At 41.8% G+C, this 12010-nt stretch overlaps 1 long non-coding RNA gene across 2 annotated transcripts in view; it reads left to right on the top strand.

Moving 5' to 3' along the window:
• The first annotated feature begins 2335 nt into the window (after positions 1-2335).
• The window catches only part of LOC145722049 (uncharacterized), a 55092-nt gene continuing 45417 nt past the window's right edge, over positions 2336-12010 (top strand). Inside the window, exons 1-3 of one of the 2 annotated variants that reach the window (XR_014146085.1) lie at positions 2336-2551; positions 4140-4216; positions 6554-6575. This is a non-coding gene — a long non-coding RNA (uncharacterized LOC145722049). Of the gene's footprint in view, positions 2552-4139; positions 4217-6553; positions 6576-12010 lie in introns of those variants that run through there. The other variant, XR_014146086.1, reaches the window with a different exon arrangement.

Here is a 12010-nt window from a genome sequence, read left to right as displayed (position 1 = left end):
GTTTGGGGGGAAACACCGACAAAAACGGACTTTACTTCCTCTGTCCATCTCCTCACCTCCTTGCCTCTCTTTAGCCAGTTCCACTAAGGCTTCTGTTCTGCCTTCGGCACTGAAACTGCCCAGCACCTTCCATCCTTCCCTGGGCCATGATCACTATCTGTCCTTATTTTATTTTACCTTGTCACAGCTCCCTACACAGTCGTCCCCCTTCTTGATAAACTCTCTTCCTTTGCTTCCTGTAAATTAACTCACTGATTTTTTTTTTTTTTTCTAAACAGTGGCTACTCCTTTTCATCACTTTTTCAGGATCTCTGCCTCTTCCATTATATCTCTAAATAGGAGCCGCTTGGCGACTGAACGTTTGACCCAACCCTCTCTTGACACTCCTCTCTCCCCTTCCACCTCTTCATCCTTGGTGATCTTACCTAGTTCTAGCTCAAATGCCATCACCATGTTTCTAACTCCCTGACCACACCACTGATCTCCAGAGCAGTTTATCAGCTGCCTTCTAGACCTATCTACCCAGTAGTTTAATATATATTCCAAACTTTTCATAGGCACCTTAACTTTGCCGCCCTGACCTGGTCTTCCCCGGTGTTCCCTCCACATCAGGCATTGTCTCTATGGAGCGCTAAGGTGAATGAGCCCCAGCTGGAGGCATCATCCTTGCTGTCTCTTGGTTCTTCTCTCCCAATAGCCAGTCCATCAGCAAATCGGGCTGGCCCCACCTCTGAGCTGTGTCCCGGGTCTTTCTGCTTCTCCCATCTCCACGGCTGCCACCCCCTGACCGACTGTCGCCATCTCTGATGGATCACTGTGATGAGGCTGAAACTGGGTCCTACTTTCTCTTTAGTCCCATCTGGAATCTAGCCTTTCCATAGTGACCAAAGGATCTTCAACAAATTTCAATCCAGTCCCACCATTCATTACTTAAAAACATATGTATGGCTTCCAAAAGCACGAAGAATAAGATATAGATTCAGTGGCACAGCCTGCAGGGCCCAGGTGAACTGTCCCTGCCTCTCCCTGGCCTCACATCTCTCCACATGCCCCTGAGACTATGTCCCAGCCACTCTGGCCTCCGTTCGCTTCCTTAAACAGAACCAGCCGCAAGGCCTTTGCTCTCGAAGTCCCTCTTCTGAGATGCTGGCTGCTGACTCGTTTTCAGGCTTCAGACTAGTCGTTAGCTCCCTGGGGGAAGCTTCCCTCAGCAGTCTGACTAAAGAAGCCCACCACTATCTCCTCAACCCTGTCGCTCTGTGTTTTATCCTGGCTTGTTTCTTTACAGCACTTCTCGCTGTCTGAATTTGTCTTTGGTATTTATTTGCTATCTGTTTCAAAAAGTAGAATAGAAGCTTTGTGAGACCAGGCATTTTGTCTGCTTTGTTCACTGCTAGGCTCTCAGTTCTCACACCATGCTTGGCACTTATTAGGACTTCAGGGGGTTATATGTCTGATCGAATGAATGAAGGAATGACTACGTGAATGAATAAACACATGAACGCATGCGTGCAGGGTGGGAAGGATATACAACGGCCTGTCTGGGTGCTTTGAAGGATGTTGAGAAAGACTCTCCTCCCAGATTTTTCCATTTTGCTTCCCTCAAACGCCTAAAGTGCCATTTTTGAATAACAACTGACTTCTGCTTCTGGATTATGATTGCTGTGTAGGACTCTCATGACAAAAACATACATAAAACCTGGTTAAAATATACACAACAATTTTTATTTCTTCTCTTTGGTATTCTTTGTGTATCCAGAATATGAGGACTCGTGTTTTTCACCAATTCTAGAAAAAACCTTGACCATTATCTGTTAGCTACTGCTTTCCCCTATCCTCTCTGTCCTCTCTCCTATCGGGCAAATGCCGAAACTTCACATTCTAGTTTTATGTTCTTTCCCTTCTCATTCATATATTAAATCTCCTTCTCTGTGCGGAATTGTTTTCTTTCTTCAGATCTATCTCCTTTGGTTCCCTAATTCTTCCTGCAGATGTATTTAATCTGCTCTTTAATTTAGCTTTAAATTCAATCACACCTTTTTTCCATTCTAGAAGTTAAATTTTTTTCAAAATTGCTTGCTTTTTAATTGTTATCTTATTTTTTCATGTTAAAATTTTATCTTTAATTTATCAATACTTGAAAAATACTTATTTTTAGAAATTTATAAATTTTGTAGCCAGCAGTGTGTTATCTCAATTCCTCGGTATCTAACTGAGCTCTTTTTATTTTTGCTGACTCTTGCTCATGCTGGCTTATTTACTCATGCTCTTTATATTTTTCACTTTTGGGCTTACGCTCAGCGTAGCTTTATCTGTGGGATTCCTGTGAGGTCTGTGTTGAATAACTGTCCCTCCAGATATGGTTTATTTTGGTGTCTGCTAGAAGCTTGAATTTGTTACCAACCTAGGGCCATTTTATGTTCATTTTTTTCTTTTGGAGTTTCTGAGACTCTACAGACAGTGTCAACATGAATCCCAAATCCACGTGAGGGCAGGTTGGGGTTATGAATTCACAGAGGAGACTTTTTTTCCAAAGAACCCTGGAATATCTGTAAGTATTGTTTTATGCCTCCTTCTTTGGTAGGGAGATTTTTTTCTTGTTCTTCACAGAGGATAGAATTTCAGTGTTACTGGATTTATGCAGGGGTCTTGGTTTCATCCCTCCACCTTTTGTAGTGCAAGGGATTGTCTCCTGTTCTCAAGTGCTTTTTCCATGGGCGTAAAAATGAAAGTTAACCCCTGAACAGTCTTATTTTCAACACTGTCTGGGGAATTTCTTTATTTGCATGCTAGGTCAGCTATAGATTTGAGAGCCTTGCTAAATAAGATCCAGCATTTTATGTGGTTTGGATGGGAAGGTTTATATATTATCAGTCTGGAGCGCCTGGGTGGCTCAGTCGGTTAAGCGTCTGCCTTCAGCTCAGGTCATGATCCCAGAGCCCTGGGATCGAGCCCCACGTTGGGCTCCCAGCTCAGCAGGGAGCCTGCTTCTCCCTCTCCCCACCTGCTCATGCTCTCTTCCACTCTCTCTCTCTCAAATAATAAATAAAATCTTTAAAAAATATATATTATCAGTCTACCATATTTTGAGATAGAAATCATGCATTTTAATTTAACTGTATTAGTTAATGCTTCATGTCTTTATATATTGACTTCCCAGGTATTGATAATAATCTTAACTCTTTGGAGAATTTTAAAGCTTAGAAATCCTTTTCACACCTATTGTCTAATTAGGAATCATTGCTTTCCTTGTGTAGATAAGGAAGCTAGGCTCAGAGTGAAGTGATTTGGCTAATAATGACTACTGTTTTTTGAAACCTACTCTGTGTTAGGCACTGTAAGTATATTATGGCAAATGTTTACAGCAGACCCATGAAATGGGATTATTTTCTGTGTCTTGTGGTTGAGAAAACTCAGCATCTGAATGCTAATGTAATTGGTTTAAGGTCCCATAGCTTGTCACCGAGAGACCTGCTTGATTCCAGAGCCCATACTCTTCCTAGGGCTATCTCGTTCATTCTCCAGACTACTTTCTTAGACGTGGGTTTTTATGCATTTTAGTGAAGCCATTAATGCATTTTAGTGTGAATTTTTACTTAGAAAGTTCTTTGCTAATAAATATGTTTAGGGAAGCCTGGGTGGCACAGTCAGTTGGGCATCTGACTCTTGGTTTTGGCTCAGGTCCTGATCTCAGGGTTGGGGGATCGAGCCCTGCGTCCAGATCCGCACGTAGTGCCGAGTTTGCTTAAAACTCTCTCTCCCTCTCCCTCTGCCCCTCTCCACCCTCTTTCTCTCTCTCTCACTAAAATAAGTAAATAAATCTTTTAAAAAAATAAAAAATAAGCATTTATCAGTAACTACGGTTCATTGGTTAGTTGTCAGTACGCACCATGTGTTTTTTCAATCTCAGTTACATTTGGGGGGAAAAGCTCTTTTAGAGCTTGAAATAACCCAAATGACCCCAGATGCTACCATTTACTCTTTTCACCTGCTCCAGTCTAGGAACCTTGCCTAGGGATTATAGACAGCCCTTGATTTATGATGGTTTGACTTAAAATTTTTCAACTTCATGATGGAATGAATGTATATGCATTCAGTAGAAACTGTATTTTGAATTTTTGAATTTGGATCTTTTCTAGAGCTAGTGATATGTCTACAATATACCCTCATGATGCTGGGCAGGGGCGGTGATCTATGGCTGCCAATCAGCCACCAGGTAAACAACCCACACATGACTATTCTGTACCCCTACAACCATTCTGTTTTTTCGCATTCACTACACTGTTCAATCAATTATATGAGATACTCAACACTTTATTATAAAACAGGCTTTGTGTTAGATGATTTTGCCCAACTGTGGGCTAATGTAAGTGTTCTGAGTATGTAATAAGATGGGCTAGGCTAAGCCATGAAGTCTGGGAGGTTAGGTGTATGAAATGCATTTTTAACTTATGAGATTTTTAAATTTATGATGGGTTTATCAGGATGTAACGCTATCATAAGTCAAGGAAGATCTGTATTAGCTAGCATCTCAAGCTGTGCTTTTTATTTTTTTCTTGAGCCATGATTTTTCAAATGATGTTTTACATAGAACCCCAAAACAAAGGAGGACACACAGGCCTACACCACAGTTTGCCTCCTGAAAAATTAGTCACTTTGTAAAAAAGCATATATAAGCAAGTAAAAATGAATAAAAATCATTGGCTTTAACAAATAAGTTCAACTACCCATTAAAATAACTCTTGATTTTTGGGGCACCTGGTGGCTCAGTTGGTTAAGCATCTGCCTTCGACTGAGGTCATGATCGCAGGGCCTGGGGTCGAGCCCCGTGTCAGGCTCCCTTCTCCTTCTCCTCCCAGCTCATGCTCTCTGTCACTATCTCTGTCTCTCTCTCTCAAATAAATAAATAAAATCTTTTTTTCACTCTTTTTTAAATTATGTTATGCTAATCACCATACATTACATCATTAGTTTTTGATGTAGTGTTCCATGATTCATTGTTTGCATATAACACCCAGTGCTCCATGCAGAACATGCCCTCCTTAATACCCATCACCAGGCTAACCCATCCCCTACCCTCCTCCCCTCTAGAACCCCGTTTGTTTCTCAGAGTCCATAGTCTCTCATGGTTCGTCTCCCCCTCTGACTTCCCCCCCTTCATTCTTCCCCTCCTGCTATCTTCTTCTTCTTCTTTTTTTTTTTAACATATAATGTATTATTTGTTTCAGAAGTACAGGTCTGTGATTCAACAGTCTTAAACAATTCACAGTGCTCACCATAGCACATACCCTCTCCAAATCTTTTTAAAAAAATAGCTCTTGAGTTTTAGTACTTTCCACTATTTATGTCCATATAATTATGTGAGCGCAGGTCATTGAAAAACCATGTCTCTAAGAAAGACAAAGGAAATTGTAGGCTGAACTTGTTCTGCTGCACCAGCTCCCTTCAGTTCAGTCCAACATTCCTAATTTGTCAGCCTCAATGAAACAATGTGGTGTCCAGTAGAGGTAGGCAACTTGAGGCTTCAAAAGAAACCTCTCCTCCCAGTTGGCCATGCTGTCGTGTCCTGGGGATGCCAATCTGGGTGCTTCCATATACAGGCTCTGGGGCGCCCCTGCCTCACGCCACTCCAAAGCCAGGAGTTTGAACTCTAAAACCAGCGGTCTCTTTGCTGCACATTATTCTCTGGTCCATTGGTAATCCACTCTAAAGGACTTTCTTCTTTTCTTTAGCCTGGCCAAAGTAATTCCTTTCTTTTTTTTTTTTTTTTAATTTCAGACTCAAATCAAGTCTCATTTCCTCTCAGAAGTGATCGTTGGTGGCCTCTGTCCATATAGATATGTCTGTTCTTCGAACTTAGAGCTGATACACGATGACAATTACACTCAAGACACACTATCTTGGATAGCTTTTCTATCTACCCCGTTCCTTTAAAAGCTATATGGTATCTCATTATTTGTATAGCATTCTTTGTTCTATATTGAAGACTTCTGTTTTGGGGTTACACTTTGGTATTACAAACAATGTTGTCACGATTACTGCGGCACTTTTATCTTGGCATAGTGTTTGTTCCAGTGGATATGGGTGGTAAATCCCTTCTATTATAGCTGTTGGGCTAAAGGGCATAGATACCACCTGTTTTTGATGGCTCTTAGCAACTGTACAAGAGTGACGATTTCTGCACACCCTCACCAACTCTGGGTGCCATAAATATTTAGGTAGAATTTATTTGGTTTCCACGTGTTAGGTAAGTACGTAGAGGGTGAGGCACTTGAAAAATGCTGAAATGCCCCCTCTCTTTTTTCTCTAGAGAAAGAACTTGTTGGTGTTGTGATGCTAAACAAGTTTATCTCTCTGAGTCTCAGTTTTCTTACCTGAAAAAGGCATTAAGAATACCTTAGGAATACTTACAGAGCTGTTGTCAGGATTCAATAATACAATGTAAATAAGGGATTTGACCTACTATTTGACAATGCTCGGTAAATGGCAGAACTTTCTCTTTGTGTTCCCGGTAATGCTGGGTACCTGTGGCACTCAGTGAAAACGAGGTGAGGAAAACTGGTGCATCATCATCATACCCAACATCTGCTGGATGTTGGCCACATCTGGCTACCACGGTAAATTCTTGACTTACTGGCTTATTTACTGCTCACGATCACACAGTGCTACTACTATCCCTATTTTATACCAGCTTAAAGGTATAAGCTAGGTAGGGCTGAATTTGGGATTGAAACCTAGGCAGTCTGAATTAGAACTTGAGATCATAAATATCCTACCTTTTGGAAATCATATACTGTACAGCAGGTTGCCCACCTCTTGTTTACCTTGGGCTGACAGGCTGCCGCTAGGGCACCTTCTTGCTAAGACTGGTCAGCTTCTTCAGCAGGCTTTACCATTCCTCCCTTGGGCGTGATACCACATTTGTAAGTGCCACCTGTTGTGGTTCAACAAAAACACTGTAATTAAAGAGGACAGCCAGAGGAAATCAATAAGCGTGTTTACTTCAGCCAAATAAAAAAACAAAAATCAACAAAAACTTATTTATCCAAAGACTGATTTGATAGGTACTGGATAGTATAAAAGCCCTATACCTAGATAAGCCCTACATGGATCCCCAACAGCCAAAATTTTACTCTATGCCTGCAGCAATGTGCCTTAAGTCGTGGGCTTGCATGTTTTCAGGTGAGGATTTAAAATGGTATTTTATAATAAGTATAAATATTCACTGTTTGGCTTCCCTTTTTATAATTTCTCTGTTGCATCAACAGGGGAGGACTATAGGAAGAATCACGTACCTTAATTTTTTAGATAGAGAACATCCCCCAAAGCCCAAAGTATACAGGTAATTTTATTTTAAAATACCTAACGTACTCAGGCGGGGTGATAGGTGATAGTGATCTTATTCCCATGTTACAAATGGACATTGAGGCTGGGAGAGTCAGAAAGCAGGTATGAACTTTTGTTGTCCTCTTAGGACAGATGGAGTCAGGTCTGTGGGTCGCAGCCTCAGGCTTTCAAAAGGGGTCCTGCTTTGTGCATTGAACAAGTATACACAATCACACAAATAAAACATATCTGGGAGGCTATACAGCACAATACTAACTCCATGTAGTAGGATTAGAGGAAATTTTTGTTTTCAAAAGGTCTTCCAGAATTGCCTGAAAATTTTTAGTGAGAATCTTTTTCTTTTATAATCAGGACAATGAAAAAGCCATTAACTAAGAAAGAAGAAACCCAATGGAAAGCAAAAGAGGCTCCACCTTCCTGGCCCCTCTATAAATGAATCGAGGCAGGGCTCTTTCCTCCTGTGGTCCAAGCAATCTCATCCCACGCTCACTGGCACACTGGGGTCTTCCTCTCGCTCCAGGTCAGATGTGACTTCCTAGGCTTCTGCTTCCGTCTTAATGATGGGGGTCTTGGAGTTAACACTCAAATGGAGTTGCGGCGGGTGCCCTCTGCTATCTGACCTTGGTCTATCCCTGGTACTCAGTATGACACCTCAGGTGAATTCCAGTCGGCTCTGCTACATGGTATTGTGGGAAAGGAAGTCTTTAGAGCCGGACAGCTGGGTGTTATGGCTCTGTCCCGTGGGCGGGGTATTTTACCAGTCTGAGTTTTGGTGTCTATAGAGTGTAGACAATAACACTATCCTTTTTTCCTTAAGTATTGGAGATAATACACATAGAGTGTTTACCAAAGTACTTGTCCTTCCCTCATTCAACAACAGCCATTCATTGTGCATGTATTTATACCATGCATTCCTCTGGGCACCAGCAATACACAGAGTCTACATTTTTTTTTTTTTTTTGTGAGTATGTACTTTTCAACTTTTCATTTTAGTATAGAACATCCTCTATGTCTGATCTTCCGACTTACTGGTTTTCATGGATACAAAGCTATGCACCAGAGCTAAGCACATCAGCTTGGTCCCCACCAGTTTTATTGAAAAGACACTTTCATTGTTCAGATATCAGGATCCTAACTTAGATTTATGAAAATGTCCATAGTTGTTGGAGACCTAGTCTCTTATAAATTTTATACGCAGTGAAAAATAAGAGAAAATAAAGACACATTTTTAAGAGAGTTGAAATAATACAGAAGAGTTGGAACTGATGTCGTCCATATCTACAATTCTTTGGGGGAGATTTAAGTTTTTAAAGGTAGCTAATAGCATTGACAATTATTGAACACTTTTTACCTGTCAGGTCCTATTCTAAGTGTGTGAACGAATTTAATTTTCACATCAAGGAGCTATTTGATCCCTCCCGCCCATCTTAAAGATAAGAAAACTGAAACCCAGAAGGATTATATAGCCAGGTCACAAGTAGTGAATGGTCAAGTTGGGATTTGAACCCAGGAAGCTGCATATCCTTGTTCTATGTTGTATATGCACCTTGTAACCTCCCTATAGACTTATGAACAAATGGATTTGTTCACACTTTTTGAAATCGAATCTGCTCAGTAGTAGAGAAACTCCTGGCTAGACACTAATTACCAACTCTGGTTGTTGGGACACCAAAGTTGGGAGTTGTTTTGCCAGAATCACCCATGGGACATCCATTAGTCTATTCCTTAACATCTCCTGATACTCAGGGAATCTGAGGAAGAAACAGAAGAATTAGATCTCTGTGGGGAATCTATTTTGTTCCTCTATCTTCAAAATTTTTTTTTGAAAACTAGCTGATGTTCAAATTGAATTAAAATGTTAACAAATGTCGGGGTGCCTGGGTGGCTCAGTCGTTAAGCGTCTGCCTTCGGCTCAGGTCGCGATCCCGGGATCCTGGGATCGAGCCCCGCATCGGGCTCCCTGCTCCACGGGGAGTCTGCTTCTCTCTCCCCTTCTCCCTCTGTGTGTGCGCTCGCTCTCTCACTCTCTCTCTCTCTCTCTAGTTCTCACTCTCTCTCAAATAAATAAATAAAATCTTAAAAAAAATAAAATAAAATGTTAACAAATGACAAAGAGCACAGACCCTTGAAGATTCCTGGAAGGGACTAGACGTTACTGAACCGATGGGCAGTCTGGAACTGGAAAGACGGTAAGGGAATGAGAAATCAGACGCACATTCGTTACCATGAGGAATCTTCTCATCGGCGAGACAAATCCAGCACAAGTGCTGCCTCACTCTGGGCTCTTTGCTTTTCCTCTATAGCTTGAACCGTGAGGGACTTTTTCTGACGCTGACAGTTCCAGAGTCTATTAACTCTGATTAAAAAAACAACTACAGAGTGAACATATCTGTCACCAGCTAGTCAGAGGCTTTGTGACGCTCAAGGCAGAACTACCTCTACATTTTGTGCCGTCAGGTTTGCAGGACTTCTATGGGACTGGATTTAGAGTCAGTGCACAATTCAGGCTTAGAAGATCCAATTTACTGAATTGTAGTTAAACTAGTAAATTAGTAACAGAAGGCATTTGACCCACGTGTTTGTATTTCTTTAGTTCATTCTCCAGGATTTAGCTCTATCTTATATTTGGGGAATAACTTCAGTAATTCATTGCCTTCTCCTATTATATAAACGATGAGTTATATTCTTAAAAAACAGTGGAATTTTTATTAAAAATGTTAACTTCAGAGACATTAAGCACCACACTTAAGAATGTATCTACAGAAGATGACTTCCTTAAGGAAATAACTCATAACTGTAATTAAGGACATTCCCTACAAATCCTTAATCTAATGATTCTAGGTTGTTTCTCTCTCTTTTTTTCTTAATATAAGCCACCCACTTTGGAAACTTCTGAGACTCTGCCAGTGACAAATCCAGCAAGGCTCAAAGTGGTTCCATCACAAACTAAGAGTCCAATGTTGGTGACTTGGTTGTATCCACACTACATCATTATCTACTCTCTCCTCTGTCCCTCCTGTCTCTGTGGAGGAGATGTCCTTTCTCTATTTCTAGGTATGGATCCTCTCCCTTCCCGTACTCCCCGGGGTGCTGCCTCACGGCTGGTCCTCTATTTATTCTGGATCGTCCGTCTCTCCTCTTGTACCGTCATTGCCCTGGTTTCATCCCCACATCACCGGGAGCAAGTGGAGAGAAGGGAGTGCATGTCAGCTACTTCCATGTCTCCAGGTCTACCCAGCACACTGGAGAAGATAAAAATAAAATGATTTTTAGAGCTCAGATGTACCGAAAAAGACAGTAACCTTTGATTTTTCTTCTTACTGTGACTTGATGAAGAAACACTAACTAACCTTAAGCAGAGCTTGGCTGCCCAGTTCACGGAGTGTTCAAGTCCCTTCAAGGTGGGAGCTATGACTTGGTTTTAGCCTCTGTGCTACTGGAGAAATGATCGTGTGTGTGTGTGTGTGTGTGTGCTCACGCATGCACGCATGCTCGTGAGGAATGGGGTGGATGTCAGGAGAGGTGAGTGGACCAGACCATTCTCTTCTGTCATTCTTGGGCCTAACTCTTCTCCCTCAGGAAGAACAGAAAGAAAACTACCATCTCCATGTTGTATGTCTCTATGTTAGCCACACAAAATCAATGACCTCTTACCAGGCAGAGACTTGTCTATTGATCCACCTTTCTAGGTCCTCCTCTGTTAGCACTTACTGTACCACTGTCCTCCCTGTGATATATATTTTTTTTGGTGGGGAGTCTTGTGAATGTCCCAGGCAACCCTCTGCTGTCCACGACTTGTGTCTGTTGAGACCTTGGAGTTACAGAAGCTCAGCATATACCAGACTTTGTTTCCTTGGATGGTCGGTATCTCTTCCACAAGAAGGCATTTTTTAGGCCAACCAGAAAACTGAATAGATTTCTAAAGCTGCTCTTTAACATATGACACGTAAAATCACACATATGCTATTAGTTGCAAAAGCAGGACTTGAAGGTGGTCACGTCTAAAGGAAGCAAGAGAAACTAACACCTGAGCCCTGAGTCTGAGAAGCCCAAGTGGGGACTGTGTGTGGTCGTACAGAACAACAGAGCACTCTTCTAGCTCCACAGTGGTCTGACTGAGTCACCTCCCCAGGCTCCTCTCCTCCACTCTTGTAAATCACACTGAGACTTGCCACAGGCATGAGGTTGGGTCCAAAGGACCTGGGCTGGCCAGTGGCCCAGAGGTGCCAGATGGCTGGCATTTGCGGGGGATGGTGACATGCGGGTGATAAACGAAGGGAAGGAGAATGTGTACCTGAGAGATACTAAAGCCCAAGGAGTGTTCTACTCCAGTGACTCCCTAAATTGTTGGTTGAGGGCAGTTATTCATAGTGGCGCTCATCTCTTTTCTTGCTCTCCCCCTGGCCAAACATCAAAGGAATGAAAGGAAAACACCAAAGAATATCAATATCAACTTGAATCCCACCCCCTAGCACACCTAATCTCGTTTTTTAGACTTTTTATTTTTTGTATATTCTCTTCCTGAATTTATCTTTTCATCTCTGCAGCAGATTACTCACTGATACAAAAAGGAGCCAAATCCTTTATTTGAAGTTTTCTAATAAGTCAAGGTGAAGGAGATACTTTTATGTAAGCAGGAAGGCTCTGGCTTTCTGGTTTCTGC

Source organism: Leptonychotes weddellii, chromosome 6, assembly GCF_054177405.1.
Source record: "Leptonychotes weddellii isolate Sample4059 chromosome 6, ASM5417740v2, whole genome shotgun sequence".
In the NCBI taxonomy this organism is placed as follows: Eukaryota; Metazoa; Chordata; class Mammalia; order Carnivora; family Phocidae; genus Leptonychotes; species Leptonychotes weddellii.
The sequence above is the reverse complement of the archived record's forward strand: the minus strand, read 5'-3'. Positions and strand labels throughout refer to the sequence as shown.